The sequence below is a fragment of the Cyprinus carpio genome, chromosome B9, assembly GCF_018340385.1.
Source record: "Cyprinus carpio isolate SPL01 chromosome B9, ASM1834038v1, whole genome shotgun sequence".
Taxonomy (NCBI): domain Eukaryota; kingdom Metazoa; phylum Chordata; class Actinopteri; order Cypriniformes; family Cyprinidae; genus Cyprinus; species Cyprinus carpio.
Window position 1 is genome coordinate 10926025 of NC_056605.1, and position 21440 is coordinate 10947464.

A 21440-nucleotide genomic window follows, 5' to 3' on the forward strand; every position below is an offset into this window, starting at 1 on the left:
TCGAAAGCAGGACATCTGGTGTGCTAAACATCACCACTGCCTCGTCTTCACACGCTGCAATGGCACAGCATCTCTGCTGAAACAGATTTATGGCTTGCCAAGTGTTTTCCAGTAATCCCTGCTGTGTTCTACTGGATGCTGCAGAACAGGAAGTGCCAACCTCACAGAATATCTGGCATCACGATGCCTGCGAGAAATCCTACGTAGGAATGTTAATCTTTTCTAGTATATGCACAACACGGACATATTCGCAAGCAAACATTAAAATATTTGCACAAGCGAAATTATATAAAGTAACCGAAAATAAGTAAGAGCAACAGAAGACGTCCAAGTGAGCTTAAACACACAAAGCGGGTCTTTGAGCGTCAGTGTTTTCGTGGCGTATTTACAGCATGCATTTGGAGGGCACAGCTCACTGCGTGTGTGTGTTTCGCAGAAATTACCAGTAAAACCCCCTTGCCATGGCACTCAGCAGCCAGCTGGCCTTAGTAGCCCATGTTGCCCAGGGACTGTGGAAAGCTGGGCTGGCAGAGGGAGAGCGGCTCTAGGGTAGAGAGGACTGGCAGATCCAGGCCTCCAGGGGGTACAGAGATGCTTGGAGTCCAGAGAGCAGTCACCCCGTGCTGGAGGAGGAGGACTCGGCCGGGCAGCCTGGCTCTACGGGGACTTCTCTGCTCTTGCCCCACCGCTGTCATCTTGACCCGCTGACTCCCCATAGATGCTGGCACGTTTCCAAGCCGTAATGGCAGACTGCACAAAGGCACTCTGCCAATGTCCTGCTGTGAGTTTGTGACTGGCAATGAATATAAATCAGCTATGCTTGCGTGCGTATGTGTGTGTGTGTGTCTTTTTAAGCTGTTTGAGTCTCAGTCCTCTAATCCATTGAAACCCAATGTGTGTATCTTTATGAATGTCAGTGCGTATCACTATGTTCAGCAGTTTTAGGGGTTCACGGGTGAGAAGGTCTGAACACGTTCGCACACAATCAAACCCTCAAATAATTTGAGATTCAAGACAAACCTGTGTCCATGAAGATGAAATATGATCAGAACCCTCTCTCCAACTGAGAACGGTGAGTGTCTTCATGATCTCATATCCCTCAACCCAGCATTATGCTTCTCAACTTCATCTTCTATGATGTTTGGGGACTGGTGCTGAGAAAGCCAGCAGATCACCTGTTATTTCACCACTCATAATGATTGATTGTCATGATATGGTCTGTGATGAGAAACATCAATAAAAACACCAGTAAACTCCAAAACCTATTGAGCTGCCTTGTTGTCTACTGCCTACATAAGCAGCTGCCCTTTAAAGGCATCCCAATCTAGTTAAATTTCATGACTGATAGCAACAACATACAAATAGTTTGCCCTTATGAAAATTAACCATGGTTTTACTACAAAGACAACCAAAAAAACATGGTTTATCTGTAGTAACCACAAAATAATCATGGTTTTGCTACACTACTCATAGTTTAACCATGGTATTTGTTAGGGCTGCACGATAAATCGCATGCCATTATCATGCGCATCTCGTCAGTAAACTGGTTCTGTGATTAGTAGTAAATCTCCATCACCTGCTTTCAAATGGAGCGGCATTTAATACACAGAGCTGTAGATGACTGACAAGCTATGCAATATCGCATTCATATTCGCAGATAAATCATATTCGATTATGAACGTGATATTGCGTAGCTTGTCAGTGATCTATGGCTCTGTGTATTAAATGGCACTTCATTTGAAAGCAGGTGATGGAGATTTACTACTAATCACAGATCCGGCTTTAGTGACGAGATGCGCATGATAATGGCATGTGATTTATCATTTACATTTATGTAAATAGCAGACGCTTTTATCCAAAGCGACTTACAGTGCATTCAGGCTAAGTTAGATTTTATCGACAAGTTTTCTTTTTATTCAACATTTTAACATTTCTCTTGTTCTCTCAAATTTATTTTAAATGAGCTCAGAGTAATACATGTTACATTGAGACGCTGTATTGGAATTAGGGGTGTTGTTATATAATATACCGCTGGTATTGATGATGACCACAACACTTAAAACTGAAATACTGATATCATGTTTATCTATAAATATAATAATATTGTAAATATCTCAGTGCCAGCAGCTACTGTTTAGTTACCACTCCAACAATAGTAGATGGCAGGATTGCACCTTACTGCTGGTTGCCACCCATCATAAAACGGAAAAAGAAGACAATGACGCAGTGGGTAGTTACAACTGCCGAACAAAATCATGTCAGTGAGGATGAAAAATGGAACATTTTTTGGATTCTGTAGATTGTGTGGAGTGTTGGGGAGTGTTATATGAAGAAATTTGCGATCAAGAGCACGCTTTTGTAGAGCTATGGTTTTAAACTTTCTTTCCGCCTCTCTTCAGTCGAAATTTGAATTTGATTCCAAAAAGAAAATGCAAAATTGAAAGATTAATTTGACCTATGGCTTTGTTATTCTATTTTATTTTATTTATTTAATATTGTATAAGCCTAGATATTTCCATCATATCATTATTGTGAATTCTTTTGGCAATATTAATCATGATACCATGGCAGTCCTAATTAGAATTTGATCAAAATGCTGTATGTTGTTTTGCCAGTTTCCCTTTGGTATCATGCCTGTGATGCCTTAAAAAGCTGCCTTTGTAGAGAACTTTGAAACAGGGCACAAGTATGGGAGGATATCATACAGTAAATATAATAAAAGAGCTACAAATGTAACAAAGATTTTCATGGTACTACAATGTTTTTTTTTACTACTACAATCTTTTTCTTTTGGAATATCATGCAAATACTACAATACCACCTTTCCGTACAAGAAGTTTTTGCCATTTGGGCATGCTTATTATGCCTTAACGGGCTGCTCACTAGGTTTTGCGTCAAAGCACAAGTACCAGGACACCTGTTGGACTTTAGTTTACAGTACGTATACTTACCTAAAAATATACTGGTAATATAAGGTAACTAAATGGGTTAAGGTTAGGTTTAGGAGTAGGTTCAGGCTTATTACCTATTTATTAAGTTTACTATAATAATTAGACATTATAAACATGCAAAACAACACTGTAAAATAAATGGCTACCAGAAGATCAGGAAAATATTCTCCAAAAATACCACTGTACCATGACAATACTTGCTCTCTTTTGGACTTCTACCATTGCAAAACCATGGTAGTGTTTGAATTACTTTGGAGTACCATGAATTGCAGTGTGATCCCATCATTTTTGTTAGTGGTAGCTGGCTTTAAGCCCCTCTTGCCGCTAAAGAAGCTGATTCCAGTTCAGGTAACAGTTCAGTAACTCAGGTGCATGAGTGCGTGCTCTTGGTGCGGTTACTGGGAATAGCCTCGATTGAAAATGGGGTATGCGAATTTCAGCGTTCATAGCGTTTGGGTTTGAGTATGCAAGAGTCCGTGTGTTTGTGTGTGTTTGCCTGTGTACTCCTGGAGTGCTGGCCTGAGGCCAAATGCTGTGTCTCACTGATAAAGCCTCCAAACTTCTGAAAGCCACGCTGTGAGTGGGCCTTCTCTATCACCGTGGCAACCCCAGAACATTCCCGAGGTTTTTCTTTGCCACCTCTTTTGGGCTTTCATCATGGCATTGAAGAGATTGCCTACCCCATCCCCCCAACTCACACACACACACACACACACACACACACACATACACACACACAAACAGACTGTCATTTCCTCTCTATTTTCCATCAGAACTCCTCAGTATGAAAATCAAGAAATGGTTTGCCCAATCCTAAGGAGGGAGAAAGAGAGAGAGCTTTTTAAAGTACAGCTTAACAACTCAGCATGACACAGAGCGCATGAGAGCACTCTCTCAGTTCAAATCAAGTGCTTTTAGATTATTTCTACTCCATTTCAACTCCACAGAGACTTCAAGACACTTTTGGTGAATTTCACTTCGAGCAAAGGTGCGCGTGTCCTCACGTTTGTTTATTGTAAATTTCTGCTTCAAATGAGCATGCTAAGCATAATGTTCGGGCACAGTGAATCTCGACACAACACATTACAAGTGTGAAGTAGTGTCTTCCCACCCAGACACGGTTACTAGGAGCAATGGAAGTAATTGCATTGTGTTTTCCAGAGCTCTTTCTAATGGCTTAGCATTGTTTTTGTGCCTGCACTCCCTGATCTTTTAACTTGTGGAGCTTTCTCCTACGAACAAGTGTCCTCTTCTTTTCATGCGTGTGTGACCCCGTGCCCCTTCTCACACCCCCTTCCTCTAAACAATGATGTTCCATCCCACACTCGCAAAAACTCCAACTTGGCTGTTTGTTTAGCCCCGTCATCTGCAGAGGATATTCCGAATTTGGACATCGGTGTACTAGCAGAGCTGGGTAGATTACGTTTTTATTTAATTGTAGTCCGTTACTGATTCCAAATTACACAACAAAAACTGTTGTTAGTAATGTAATCAGACTACTTTCTGATTATCTTATACCATATTGATATAAAAAATACAAAGAATAAGAAAATATATTCCATTAGTTGTAATTAACAACATGAAGTGCATTAAAAATTACATAACATTATTAAGGTTTCCCAAACTGGGGTTCATAAAGGAACTGCAGGGGGCTCGTGAATTTAATGAACAGCTAATAATTAATTAAACCTTAAAAATGTAAAATTAAAATAAATCATTTTAAAATAACAATCAAAAAGTGTAAAACACTTACTAATATATATATTTTATTTGTTTACCTGCATGTCATGTGACATTTAATGAACAGAGAACAATGAACATGCAAATGTAATACATGTAAATGTAATCATTTCAATTTTTTTTTTTTTTTTTTAATCTCAGGGTACTTCAGATAAATATATTAGGTGAAAATGCATGCACAGATGATCAAAAAGTTTGTGAATGCATTACATGTAAATAAGAAATAATGTGAATTTGTGCATTTTTTAATTTTGCATTCTTTGTGTGAATGTCTACAAAACTGGAAGTCTTTTTGAATGTATATAAGCAGAAAGGAACATTTAAAAGAGGAAAAAGAGGAATTGGGGAGAATCAATGAATTATGAATTATTTGTTGTTATTGTGTGAATAATTTGTAATCAATAAAAAAGTAACTGTAGTCTGATTATGATTACTTTAAAATGTAATTTAATCTATTTACAAGTACTTAATTTTTGCAATCTTATTATGTAATCCAGATTACATGTAATCAGTTACTACCCAGCTCTGTGTGCTATACCATAACCTTCTGATATATGTTCTCTGTCCGTCCTGTTTCACCCCTCACTTCCCAACCATTCCCACCTCTCTCGACGGGTTTTCACAATTCGTGAAGACTTCAGACAGAGTGACCTATTGTTTGTGGGCTGTGCCTGTGACCCAGTAGCTGAGCCGGGGCATTCTCCTCTTTGTCTGCTTGTTATAGCGAGCCCCTCTTAAAGCAGGGGCACTGCACTCCTGCGTTCCCACGGCAACCCATCCACCCTACCCCTGCACCATGGTGAGAAGGAAGTATGAGGTAATGTTTACAGAGCAAACTATGACGCTTCTGACAGACCTGCCTCACTCACTAATTAAAAGATCCTCTAGTAGCTGCCAGCCGGAGTGACACACTAAGCCCCGTCTGATGTTCAAAGAAAAAGAGGGAGAAATACAGTAGAAACAGGCAAGGCTGAGGGATTAAGAGATAGAGAGGAAGAGTTACGTGAGAGAGGGGGAATATTGTAAGAAGGAGAGAGAGATGAAAGAAAAAAAGCTCTGACATGTTTGGAGTTTTATTAGTGAGGAGACAGGCATTAAAGAGCCAATGAAATTGCTGTTTTCTGTCCTCTGTCCACATGCTTCCCACTGAAACAGGAAGTGTGGGCGGGGCATAATGGAACAGCCCCTTCATTTTATTAAACAGTCAATGCTTTTGTTACATCACAAATAAACTTGTTGATATTAGCTGTGGGACATATTTATTAGTGGTGCAGGCAAGGTGCAATGAGTGGTGCAAATGTCAGTAAAGTATATATTTTCAAAATAATATAATTTGCTTTAGTACAATGACAGTATTTTTATTATTATCATTATAAAATGTGATTTATTATTATAAATCACATCTCATTTGTATAACCCTCTTTTATACAAATGAGATGAGCTTTTTTGTCCACTGAAATGTTTTTGTAAAGATGAATTTTCAATTTTGGCAGACCTATTGAATTATATATGTACCATAAGATCTCTTTTACATTTTTCCCACTTGATACAATAGAAAAGATGAATAGAAGTGAGGCAAACTGGCCAGGAAATGTCACAAGCCTGATGCCTGTAACACCACGGCTATTTGCTACAGCTCTACACTTACAGGTTTATTGTGACATTAAATGAAAGTTACACCTCCACATGCGTATCACAGTGGTGTGGCACTTGTCCACACACGCAAACACACTCACTCACTCAATCACCCGCGCGCGCACACACACACACACACACACACACACACAGTGCTCCCTGATGAAGACTGTGAGGAAGATGCAGTGAGAGTGAAGTGAAGCAGTGAGGCTGCAAGACAGAAAAATGAGTGGAGCGACTGACACCGCTCTTCCCGTCAAGGCCTGCCAGGCCTATTTTTAAAATGTTGATGCCTTGAGCTCAGACACACTCTGTGCAGTTCATCTGGAGTTTCAGTAGGAAAACACTCTGGAGTCTGAAGCAGCTTAACTGACAACTGAAAGAATACTGGGATGCTCCAAAACAAACACAGTCTATTGCTACACTAAACTTGTGTGGCACACACACATCCATCTCTGTCTCTTTGAAGAGTAGAAAAAAAACAGAAATAGGAAACTTAAATCTTTCTGCTGGGTAGTGGTTTTGGTGTTGATCTAGCTAATCTTTTTGGTGAGACAGGCTGACTAAGGAATATTCCGTCAACAGTTATTGACCATCATGTTGTGCTGAACACATATGACTGTCTTTCTTCCACTTAATAACGCTTCTCCTTTATAAATGCTGTATAGAGTATTTTGGGGTGAATTATTTACTTTACTCACCCTCAGGTCATTAAAGATTTAGAAGAGTTTGTTTCTTCATCAGAACAGACTTGGAGAAATCCACATGAGTCCAGTCCATCGATTAATATCTTGTGAAATAGAAAGCTGCTTATTTAAAATAAACAAATCCATCAATAGGATCATTTTAACTTGAAACTGCTGCTTCCAGCTAAAATAAGAGTCCTCTAGCCATAATATTATTAAATCAAAATAAAAGATTAAATTTAGGTCCTAAAATGTTATTTATTTAATGCTATTAACTGTAATTCTCCACTTTCTCATGCTTTATTTTTTCTCTTGTCATTCCTGTAACAAGTAGGAATTAGAGGCAAAAATGCACATGTTTGTTGAAAATGGTTAGACACATACGCTATGGTAAGAGATAATGGATTATGACAGTAAGACATTGTGAACATGGAACAGACTAATTAATAGTAGCCTTATTATTGTGGGAAACTCATTATGCCATTCATTACAGAACAATTAGAGCAGTTGTTAAGTATCTTGTAGTAATATTGCCATCTTGCCTGCATTTATTAAGCATCACTATCATACAAGATACCAAAACCAAGGGCATTAAAGGGATTGTTCACCCCAAAATAAACATACTAGCATGATTTACTGATAAACCTCAGTTTCTTTCTTCAATGGTCCCTGCAATAGAAGTCAGCAGAGTCCAATATTATTTCAATGAGTAAATAATAAAATAATTTTAATTTTAACATGAACTATCTCTATAGTAAAGAGCTTGTCATGTTTTTGCTGTTATAACAGCTTTCATTCTGATTCGTATATGTTGACATAAAACATATCATTTTATGTTGAATCAAATAAAATATTTCTTTCTAAAGCCACTATTTGTATATATATATATATAAATACTGTATATATATATATATATATATTTATATATATATATACAGTATATATAGGGTAATCGAGACTTGTCATTGCACTTGCATATTATTGCTCATTTGGTGATTTTCATGCTTCTATTGTCGCTTTGGATAAAAGCATCTGCTACAAGACTAAAATGTAAATGTAAATGTATATTGAAATATAATAAATGTAATATACATGCTACAGATAGCAGAATCATGCCAACATTAACCACTGATACACACACACAAAATTGTAGGAACTGAACCCTAAAACTTACATGCATATACTTACAGTACATACATGCATACATACATATAACCTTAAAAAAAAAATGGAGTAGCAGTTAATAAGCATTAATCATGCATCCACGCCAGTAGGTGTCAGTATATAAACATCAACATCACTTAGAACTAATGAAAAATCAACAAAAACCTACAGTAATACTTTAGTATAGGGACCAGTTCTCACAATCACCTAATTGCTTATAAGCATGCCTATTATTAACATATTGGCTGTTTAGTACTTAAAGCACATAATCTGGATGACCATATTCTACATCCCTAATCCTACCCAAAACCTAAACTTAACAACTACCTTACTAACTATTAATAAGCAGTAAATTACCGTTTATTGAGGCAAAATTTGTAGTTCATGTTTTGTTAATAGCAAGAATTGGACCTTAAAATAAAGTTTGATCAAACATACTGAGTGCACCTTATATAGCAGCATATAAACATCAAGGATATTTAATGCATGTTAGCTGTGGGTTTAGCTGAAATAGCCAAACTTGTTAGGGGTGTCTACAAAAAAATTGCTAATCTTAATTCTAGCGTGTGTGAGAGAGAGATGATAGATTGAGCTTTTGTAGCATGAGCCTGCTCCTCTCCATAACCCCCCGTAGACTGTTTATAACAACCACCATAGAGGGAGACAACAGCACCAGAGCATCAGAGAAGCAGACATAGATGGAGGTACAGAGAGAGCAGAGAGGAGTAAAAAAAACGAGAAATCATCAAAGACTGATCCAAAACAACTTGGAATACAAGAATCTCTGGGAGAAGAGGTTGAGGGGGAATTAGCAGATGAGAAAACGGGAAGGATGCCGTCTCTGTCTCCCCTGTCTTCTGTGTACGGGTGTGTGCGAGCGCATGGTAGGCGTATAGAGGGGGTGGCGGCACTGCCTCCGGGGGCACATGGTTGTTTACTTCACCAGGAGATTTACCCATCTCACTCTTCAAACAGCTAACTCTTCCTGTTAGCAGAGCTTGTGTAATTATTGAGAGAACAATCACGGTGCTCGGTTTTGATCTCACTCTATAGGGCTTTCTAAAAACTCAAAAACGAACAGTTGAAAGTGGGCTCGGCTGTAACGCACACAGACCCAGACATGCGCTTCACTTTGAAAACCTCAGATCTCAATGAGAGGGAATCCTTTACGCTAGTGTTTGGTCAGTAGAGTGGCGGGAAGACCCATAAATCAGAAACTGCATAAAACTCATTGTACAAATGTCAAATATATTTCTCTTTTTTTACTGTCTCAAAGATGAGAGGTGAAAATATACAAGTATTTGTCAAACAGCTCTGATAGAAAATGATTCAAAACATTGTATTTCAGGCAAGCAGTAAAGGGCAAGAGTAAAATGTTATTGTGGATTAGTATGACAGCGGCCGCTTACTTTGCTGTAGGTAGCAGCCACATAAAAATGTCAGAAATTTGAACAGGCAGTAAACAATTGGGGAGAAAAATTGTCTCCCACTGTCTGCTGACACAGTAGAAAAGGTGTTGGATAGAGCAGCTGTGCTGGCTAATTTCCCTCAGCCTCGTTCTTTCTTATCATGTCAGTGTGGCCTCTCAGCTAATAGCATGTTTTAATTAGCCCTTAGTCACCATGCTTCCACTGTCAGAGATATGAGCAGAGGCAATCCCTGTGGACATTACTCATATTACAGCACCGCCACACACACACACACACACTGACGTAGGAAAACATACCTTTCTCATTCTCCCTCCCTCAGGTTGAAAAGAAGTTAGAAATCTGTCCATTTACACTGTATATGATGTTGTGTAAGGCTTAGTGTGCCACAACTACAGTAAAGAGCATTTTTTAACCCACACCCCTCACATTGTCATAATACTAGAGTTTCTTGAAAAATATTGATATTCAATACCATTTTCAATACTATTTTCAATAGCATAGCAATAAATATAAAAATAATACAAATTAAATATATTAAAATTTGGGTTACACTTTATTTTAAAGTGTCCTTGTTACAGTGTAATTATACACTTAAGTACTGAGTAATATTAATTAACTACATGTACTTACTATTTGGTTAGGGTTTTTCTTAGGGTTAATTGGATGTAATTATCCATAATTAATTGTTATTATAATAGTAATTACATGTAACAAGGACGCCTTAAAATAAAGTGTTACCAAAATGTGTTACTGTTGTAATACAACTGAACTGCTCAAATAAAAAATGAATTAATATTTCATAGTAGTACAGTTTCCATACTTATGGCTTAGTTTCTCAACTTGCAAGAGTTAAAACCTCAAGCTTTTATTTTGGGGTATGAGTCCAATGAAAAAAAGCCACAATAAAAGGCCTCAAAGACTTGTAGAAACAAGCTAAAATGGCATGGTTGGTTCAGTGTCTTATTTCGAATTTGTGGTTAGGTTTAGTATAGAGTTTGATGGTATTCTATTTTCAAATGCAATAGAGAATTAATCTTTTAATGTATATTTCAACACTGCTGAGATACTCCAATGTACAACAACCAATAAAATATAATAAAATGGTGCCACATTCACATTAATTTATTTCTGAGAAAATGTAATGCTCTTTTAGCACCACCCAATTTTATTTAAGGGTAGTAAGTTCATAAGTAAAGTACTTATGAATTAAACCATTAAGAGTTAAAACCTCAAACTGTGAATTAAATCATCAAATTTCAATTAAAGTTTATTTGTATAGCCCTTTTTTTACAATACAAATCGTTGCAAAGCAGCTTTACAGAAAATTTCAATTCATATTTAGGAGTAGGTTATTAGTGGTGACTATTGCAGAAATGTACAGTAAAAATCATGCAGATAGTTACAAATGACACGCAATCAAACAGACGGTGAACACTATTAACTGTAATGATTATATGTTGCGATTAAACTTTGCGATTGCAATTAAGCAAAATTTGGTAGTTTTATATGTTGTTCCAGGGTTAGCATTATCTGAGGTCTTCTGGGGGGCATCATCTCTTCACAGTTGTTTGTCATCTCAGATCTTCGTAAGGGTTGGATCCAGACTGAAGCTAATAAGCTGTGATGACAGGCTTACAAACACCTGTCATTACAACATTACATCTGGTGAAATGCATAAAAGCATGTAATCCTGTAATCATCTGTTCACAAAAAAATGAAATTATGGAACCTTGAAAAAGAATAACAAATGCACATTAAACTCTGCATTTCACTGCATTTACTGTGAATTGAGCCGCTATGAGACACTGAAAACACTGGATCGAGCTGTGCACGTGTGAAATAGTGACACGTTTTACTCTGAAACGTGCAATGGACTATATTCTACTGAGGTGTGTTGGACCAGTGTGCCGATACTGAAAAAATGATTTGAAAAATTAGTAGTTTTGACAACACTACAGACTTTCCTGTTACCTAAATTTTCTTGCAGCAGTAACATGTAATCATCTCAGAACACAAACCACCCAAATTGCACCATTATTCCAGTTTCATGTTTGTCCACAAAACTAGCATATCCGGGGCAGCTGACCGCTCCTGTCAAGTCCGTATCCCCAGATTCATGTGAAAATCGCCCTAAATCTTTCAGTTCATGGTGCAAACAAAGCAAACAAAGTAGAGAATTAAGGAATGAATGGATGGGCATAACCGAAAAAGGGGTGGTGGGGGGTGGAGTTCATTGATGTAGCCCATCTTTGTTCTGATGTGTCCAGAAACCAGATAAGATGACTAACCTGTTTATCGCTCTGACTGAAATTACACAAGCAGACACCATCCCCCCTACCGAGCCCTAAATGAACAGGTCTAAAGGACAGGGAGAGCGGTTAAACGGTACTGAGGGGGAGCCCATTATCTGTGAATGGGGGTGATTAATGTGCGAAAATGAGACTTGGCGGGACGCAACGAAAGGCCAGGGCTGCCTCTGACCCTCATTCACACCCAGGCATTCACCCAAGTGCTCCACAGGAGAGGAGGATTGCAACAAACACACACACACACACACACACACAATGGTGTCTTTTCTACATCTGTTCTCAGTCCTGTGTGTGTGTGTGTGTGTGTGTGTGTGTGTGTGTGTGTGTGTGTGTGTGTGTGTGTGTATGTGTGTGTGTGTGTGTGAGTTGAGTGTATAGTGGGGTTACATCATTCTGAGAAGCGAAGAGAAGAGAAGAGAAGAGAAGAGAAGAGAAGAGGAGAAGAGAAGAGAAGAGAAGAGAAGAGAAGAGAAGAGAAGAGAAGAGAAGAGAAGAGAAGAGAAGAGATTGAATGGAAGATCTGTTTAACAGTGTGCCTAACTTACTAGCTCTGCTCTGCTCCAACACACAAAAAAAAGCATAACGCCACCTATTGGCTGTTCTCCAGAAAACTATTTGAGCAACCAATCCTAGAGGGATACTCTATCTACAAACAAAAACACCTGCTTGGTGAACAGCTGTGCATCTTAAAAAATCAAATCACAGCATTTAGCCTGAAAGCAGTTCCCATCATCTGCGAGCTGTTAACCATACATTCGTTAGCATGTTAATGTGACCTGTATGGCGCAGCATTTGTGGTACATTCGGTACGTGTGGGTTAGGGGCAGTGGCGAGCTGCTCGGTAACTGGCTGTATAAATAGCAAAGAAGAGGTTAATCGGTGGCAGAGAGGAGAAGGAGGAAGCACTCACAAGGTCAAAGGTCAAATGATGAGCCAACACAAAGCCATTACAAAGACGGCACTCAGCTGGGCTCTGTTTGTGTAGGCAGTGCCAGGGTCAAACACACATAGAGAGAGTGAGTCACTGACATGAATGTACACAAACGCGCACACAAGGATGCGCGTCCTCTTCTTTCTTGAGTTATGAAGTGATGACCAATTGTTTTCGGATGTGGGCTGACCGAGAGCTGTTATGAAAACAGTATCAGTGTGCATGAATTTGCATAATAGCAGGTTCATGAGCCCTTGGTTTCTGCGGTAACTGAATATTGATTGACAGGGAGCCTGAAAGAAGAGCAAGTGTGGAGGAGGAAGCCCTTGACATACTCAGCAACAACCTCCTTCGAGCTGTGTGCAAATTTTCACTCAGGAGCAGCAAGACCGACCTTCAGGTCCTGTTGGTTTTGACCACATATGGACATTGTTTGACATGCAGAAAAACACAGCGATCTGGTCCAAAGTAATTATCGCTTCGCCAGGAATTGAACATGCTCATGCCTCTAAGCTACGTGCTACTTTCGGGCGATGTTTAATACTGCTTTAAAAGTGAACGTGTCAAAGTTACAGTGCAGCAATAAGTTCTCCCACTCTCAACGTGACCTCTGATTGTTGACTCTGGAGAGATGACTGACTAATCGCTAAATAATCAACAGCATTGTCAGATTGGTTTCCTACTGAGTCTGTGGCAACATGTCAGACACAACAGGCTAGCTGGAGTTCTTGGCACTGCTTCCAAAGGGCCATTTCCCCCATATCCAGAGGGCTTTGAAACAGCAAAACCATGAGTCTTTGGACTCCAGCCCACGTCTGTGCAGGCTAATCCGCTAAATAAGGGACCCCATTCCAGGGACGAGGGACCGAACATGGAGCCACATGACACTGTGGCACAATGCGTACGCACAGCACACACAGCCAGAGACAGAAAGAGAAATAATGGCCGCTTACAAGGAATTAGAAAGCAATGTAGCAAATGGATATTGGGAAATGTTAGCGCAGAGGTAGGATACTTAGTACTAATTAAAAGTGCATATAAAAACTCTCATGGCTTCTCAAAAACAGAGAGCTGATTGTTTGATTTAGCGGCGGCATACAATTCATATTGCCAGAACCTTTATATAGGCCTACTAAATTGACACGGGAAGAGAATTACAAACAAACTCTTACATATAAGCAGAAATTTCATGAATCATGAATGAATATTCATGATCCAATATTCATATTCAATATACAGTTACATGCAATGAGATCCAACCTACCAACCTACTGTGAGCTACAAGGATGTTAATCAATGGTTTATGCCTTTGACATTATTTCATTTTTCATTTTTTATAAATAATTGTGTTCAAAAGCAGGGATGTTGATGAAAGAGTACATTATACATGATTCTGCAAAGAAATCTCCACCAATCAGAGAATAGTGGCAAAGAAATCACACCAAAGGACCTCTTTTGTGGCCACCCACTCCCTTAAGCACTGCAAACGACGTGACCGACTCACAAAATCGCATAGATACATCTTTTGAATAAGACAAATCCTCTCCCGTGGCCTCATGTATTAAGAAAGTGTCCACTGGATGTGCACTTCTGAATTTCAGCAGAAATAGTCAATCATACCAAAATTTGGACATTTTTTTTAAATATTAATACACATGAGGAGCAGAATTTTGATCTAATGAGGTTGTGGGCACAACAATGAAGAAACAGAACTCAAGCTATTGAGAAAATATTGTGTTACTTGTGATTACTGCGACTGATTAGAATATCATCAGAGTGCTTTTTTCACTTTCTTGTGATGTGCCTAACCATTCCAGCGACAAGCTATTTGTCTGTCCAAAACATAAAACTGCTACACAACATGACATAATAACAGCCAATAAGAAGATATTTGTTGTTTAATATACAACTATGAGGACTGAGATCATGGACCTATGAAAATCAGAAACCAATTATATTTCCTGTCACTGGGAATGTTCTGTGGTAGCAGCTGGTTAGGACAAAAACTTACAATCCAGGTTCACTGGAAATACATGACTTTGCCTACATATCTGCAAAATCTGAAATCCATTGCTCCAGGGACATTTCACTGCACTTTTCAGGTGACACATCTGAAGCACCATAAGCTATATATGTAATTTTTTAGTGCCACTAAAAGGTTAAAGCTCTGTTGCATTCAAATTTAATGTACCACCTACTGCAAATGTAAACTTAGATAAAAATGCATTTGTTAAACCAACCATGCCACTTCAGTGAGCATTTGAGCTCTGTTTTAGAGTGTTGTGACTCATCATTGTTTCAGAAAACTGCAAGTGTGATGCTCTACCAGGTGAGCTACCAAGCAAGTTTACAACATCAGAAAAGCCATATATATATATATATATATATATATATATATATATATATGAAGGCAATGATGTGGTGTGGACATCAAAATTTACTAGTTTACGAATCATGCCCTTTTGTGTTTTGAGGTCTTAAATGGCATTGTGCATGATTATCTGCAATGTCTTGTATAATGTGTGTGAAAAAGAATATTAAATTGTTAGCATTTTGCCTGAAAACTGACGTGGAATGTATGTATAGGCACATTTTTGCAGAAATGTAGCCAGTCATATTTCAAATGAGCCTGAGCTGAAAAACAAATATAGATGAACTATTTCATGACATGACATGTGTTAGCATTTGAGATATTGTGTATTAACAGTTTTAAATTCATGAAAAAATCTCACACTTGCACAAATAAAAATATTTCTCACTGTCATTACACACACAGAAGGAAAAACACACTTTCAACAAAGCCTCCATGGCAGAGATGTGGTAGTATGTGTGGCTCTAATTGTGTGTGTAATTGCAGAGCACGAACCCATCACAGGGACACATAGAGAGTGATACTCTGTTTTAAGAACCAGCTAAGTGCCTCATCTGCTAAAAACGTTTTAATGTGTGTGTTTTGTGTAGATGTGTGAGTACATGTATGTGTGTGACTGTACGAGTATAAATGATGCGCCTATGCTTTTCTCATGCTGCCATTGGCACTTTTCCACATAGAACACCATGGCTGTGTTTCAAAAATCTCAGATCTTCTCAATTGTCACATCTTATACCCTGGAGAACAACAGCTAAGTCCAGGGAGTGTGTTCTGAACGTCAGTGTGCTGTCTGTAACAATGATGCAGTCTGGACTTCAGATCCTGTCATACTGGTCTCCAGCCGCTCTCGCTGTGTCTGGTTCCTCACCGCCTCCATATAACCTGTGGTATCTTTTTCTGGATAGCCATTCACAGTTGCTTAGCGAAGTGAAGCTGAATAAATGTAACAGAGACAGGGAAATTAGGAGCTCAATTCAAGCTCCATTAACTTTATCTGGAGCCACAGCCTTAACTGGCTGCTCATTATGTTTTACTGGAGAGACACCATTAGGTCATTCTCTGCCGTTATACTTACATCTCAAATCGGAGAGAAATTGCAAGACTTCTTACAGCTCTATTACTTTCATAATGACAGTACAATTACTGTAATATTGGTATGACAGAGAAGACCTGCCAAGAACTGCATGTTGTAGGCGGAGGTAGTGTGTTTTGGGTGTATACAAGGTAGTATCTGACAACAATGCATTTGAAACAATGCATTTACGAGACCAGAGAGGGAGGCAGGTGGATAGGACTCTTGATTGTCCATCTTTGGGCAACCATCAAATGGCTCTCACAGATCAGGGGACAACACCCCACTGGAAAGAAACTGGAGCAGCCCACTCATATGATCAGTCCAAGAGTGTTTAGCAGGTAACTGCCCACTTATTGCGCAAGGATAGAGGGGAAAGTAAAACAGAGTGTCAGCAACTCTTGAAAGTCCTTGAAAGTTGGTGAAGCACTCTGGGTGGGAGACAGCTAGACAATGACCGCTCTCATACTGGGCATGAAGCTCTGTCTAGGTCAAGACTTTTGTGGAGGGCAAAATAACAACATTTGTTTGTTTATGTGTGTGTGCGTGTATGTGTGTGCTGATATACACAACAGGGTATCAAAACTGTTTCACACAACAACTCTTGACAATCTCAGAATGCATCACTAATACCTTCTCTTTAAGTGGACTGTTAATGGAAACTGACAAATGCTCGCCAAATAACCCATTTGTTTTTACTATACGAGTAGGACAGATTGAGTGAAGTTTCTACTGATAAGAAGAATGTTTTAGAAAAGTGATTCTCACTTTATCAGCATGCCAATTATTAACATATTGGCTGTTTATTAGTACTTATAAAGCACATATTCTGCATGACCATATTCTAGATCCCCAGATCCTGCCAAATAACTAAACTTAACAACTACCTTATTAACTGTTAATAAGCAGCAAATTAGGAGTTTCTTGAAGCAAAAGTCATAGTTAATGGTTTGTTAATAGCGAGAATTGGACCGTAAAATAAAGCGTGACCAGGAAACCAACAACATATTACATGACATTCTGCTTTGCATTGAATGAGAGTCTGCAGTGTCATTCTTCAGTGTCTGTTATAATTGACGGTCCTAATAAATATAAAACAAATACAAATATTAAAAATAAGTTAATATTTTGTTCATATTAGTTTCATTTATATTTCCAAAAAAGTTCACACTTTATTTTAAGGTCCAATTCTCGCTATTAACAAATCATTAACTACGACTTTTGCCACAATAAACTACTAATTTGCTGCTTTTGATAATGTAAAATTGATAAAATGAAAATTATATAACAAGTGCATTCACAATCATTTATGAGAGCAATCCAACACACTCTTATGGCAACTAGTTTGATGTTTGGTTGAAATGGTGGCTAGTTCATAAGAATCCAACTGCGGATTTTTCTTATAAAAACATCCATTCAAATCACATCGTGCAAATCATATGAAATCACCACCTCATAAAATAGTTACATTTTGTCACAAGATGGGGTTGGAACAATCAATTGATAGATAAGGTATATTATATTGTGTATACAATGGATGCTGTTTCTTTCACAATAAGCATATGATAATTTGTAAAGCTGGGGGGGGGGGGCACTGTTCTGTGATCAGCATTTTGAGGTGACATTCGTTAAATGTCAGCCACAACTCTATTCAAGCTTCACATCCTAGGCTGCCCTCAGGGTTGCCTGCTGAAAAATGGCATCTAAGAAGAGTGGGACACAGAGAAAGAGAGGACAGAAGAGCATTATGCACGTTTTATGTGTGCTGATAATAGGAAGTTAAAGAGGAAGACTGAGAGTGACAGACAGCGAGAGAGTTTTACAAAAGCGAGGAGAGATAACTCTGCTGATCCACTGCAGCCACGGAGCTTGAGGGGGCAGGCGGTTGCTATGGAAATGCCACTGGCTTTGCCCAAGGGCGATAAGTCTGTATGAATCAGAGGAAGGTTAAGTAGGAAAATAGAGAGGGGGGAGTGAAAGAGTAGGATGCAGATGAATGGCCATCTATTGTAAACCGCCACAAAGTGAAGCTACGCAAAAGGACATCACAGATGAACTGAATCAAATATGTGAGGATTCACTGCTAGCAACTAAATATGTGTACGGCTCATGTTAATTGAGGGCATTAGAAAAAAAACTGTGAATGAGCAACAGAGGAAGAACGTGCAGTGAAGGATGAAGAGGCTTTTGTTTGGATTTTCAATCTGCCTTTCTTAGCCACATCAAATTTCCACCTATTAGTCACATAATCTTTTGTCTGTGTTCCAAGTGTGTGTTTGCATAAAACTGACTGAATATAGAAGGAATCACATGGAAAAAAAGCAATCTGTAATACTGTGATGATCACAAAACAATTGGTTGAATAAATGAGACCCAGTGATTTTGAACAGTTTTGGGGTGTTTCTTAATCTGGTGCCACTTTAGGACCTCCAAAACTCTTAAAAAACACACTTTTTAAACTGTCACCAATTTATTTTATTTGTCCAACAAATATATATATATATATATATATATATAGATATATATATATATATATATATATATATATATATATATATATATATATATATAATATATATATATATATATATATATATATGAGATGTGAAAGGAAAGTACAACAAAGATATTGCTTTCCTCACGGGACATTCAAAATAATGTTTTTAAATCTGTCATCTTTGTAAAATATGTATGTCACAGTGATGGAAATGACATTTACATTTTTGGGGGTGAATAATATGGTTGACTCGTTTGTCTTGTTTAGGGTAATTTAACTGACAATTAAAATTTACACACTTTTTGCATACTGTAATCTGACAATTTTTTGACTGATTTATAAAGTATTTTCACAAATGTTTTTTTCCACTGTTTATTTTGATCATCATAGTATCAAAAAAGGAGAAATCCATATTTATTTGATGCATTTTCGTTTACAACAAATTTCTTGTGGTGTTTCTCATTTGTAAGTTGCTTAGATTAAATTAAAAAAATGCCAATTTTAAGAAAAAGAAAGAAAGAAAAGAAAGATAAATGAATGAATGAATGAATGAATGAATGAATGACTTTAATGTGACCTTAGTATAACAAGATTTGTATAACGATTTGTATGTCTTTGTGTAAAAAAATTATTTATTAAAAATCAAAGCCTAGGACATATATGCCTGTAGTTGAAGGAACACTCTTCTTCAACTTCTTCAAATGATGCAGGTACGGAGGACTAGACAAAAGTAACAGAGTCTGTGTAGACTACATCCACACATAGTAAACAAGAATCCATGGCCAGGTGCTTCCTGACAGCTAAGTCGGGATGAAGAGCGAGGGGTGCAAGCAGATAAAACAGAGAGATGGATAGAACCTCAAACGATTCGCTCAGTAGATGAAAGTGTAATTTATTACCAGCTACTATAGGGAGACAGAATATTCCTCTGCTGCACTTTTCCCGTCATCACGTGTCTGTTGGAGTGAGGGATGAGAATATGTTAGAAAGAAGCATTTTCAGGGTTTTTCTGAAAGTCTGATGAGCTCTGCCGTGTGAAAGCATCACCAATTCGCAAGGAGGTCAAAGGATGAAGGTGGCCCCCATGAGAGCTGCTAAAGTATCGACGAATGTATGCATCTTTCACAACACTGCTGTAGATGGAGGATATTTCATCTGATTCCTGCATTATCCACTTAGTCTAAACCCTGATATCTGAACATACTGTATTGTAGACAGTACTTGTTATAAAGTTTCCAAAAGGGCTTTTCATAGTGATACCGTAAAATAAGCATTTTGGTTTCCCTAAAGAACCTTTCATTAACAGTTCTTAAAAGAACCATTTTTGTTCTTAGTTTGAAGAACATTTTAAAAATCCAAATAATCTTTTTTGGAAAGTAAAAAGTTCTATGGATGTTAAAGTTTCTTTATAGATGCCAAGAAAGAACCTTTATTTTTTTAAAGAGTGTACCATGGATTTCCTCTTTGAAATCAAACTTTAGCCTTCTGAAATGTAACATTTACTGGCAGTTTGTGGTGTTTTTCTTTATACTACTTTAAAAAATCTGTGCTTCCTCCCAAAATGATGGCATTTGAAAACAAGAACAAACACTTATACTACCTACAGTGACATATTCCTATTACACCCATGAAAAATGTCTCTGTTTTAGAACCAGATGGTGGATGGCGCCTAGAAGCTCAAAAATATCCATCACATCACTTAAAGACCTTCCCTGTCGCATCTGCTGATATCTGCAGGTATCTAAGGTGTAACTGGCTTGGCCAACCGCAGTCCCATTCATCTCCGACATCAGTTTAGCGTTAGCTTCCAGAAACTGGCAGAAATGACCTCCACAGTGGGAGAGCTCGTTTAGCCGTGGTGTTTCCGTGGTAGCCATCAATAAACAGTGGTGAGTCTCCCACCAGACAAACCAGCGCTGATGAATGAGAGACTGGGCTTAATTGCTGGGTAAATTAAAAGCTCACCATAGTGACAGTGTACTGTTGCGCCGATATTTAAAAACTCATTAAGCGTGTGGATGTTTCGTTTAGTTTAGAGTCAAGAAGAGCATTTCTGTCAGAATGTGACAAAGGACTGTGGCAAGAAATAGCACTGATAAATGTCACATGAGAGTTTTCTGAGGTGTTGATCAGGTCGCTTGTACTCCTGAAGTGCTAATTATTGAGCTTAAAATCTAAGGACACATGCAGCCAAAAAGAGGTTTTAAATCCATCTGCTTACCTACCAGAATCTCTCCTTCATTCACAATCGTCAACTTTTTTTCCTCACAATTCCTATTTTTTTTCCCTCACAATGACGAGTTTAGGTTAATATCTCAAAATTCTGACTGTTTTCTTTTTATGTGTTTGCGGGTCAGGTCAGATGTCTTACAAATTAGGAAAATAAATAGAACTGAAAAATGCACACTCAAAAAGTCAGAATTGTGAGATGTAATGAAGGTGTCCCTTTATATTTTCACAATGTGACCTTTTATCTTGCATTTTCAATTTTATTAATTGTGATTATGATATTACAAACTATGACTTTATACTGCACAATGTTACTTTATTTCTAATTTTAGTTTATTTCTGAAGCAAAAACAGACATTTTGCCAAAATCTATGCACTGATCTCCTGAAAATGTATCAGGTTATATGGGGAGAGCACAGCCGTTT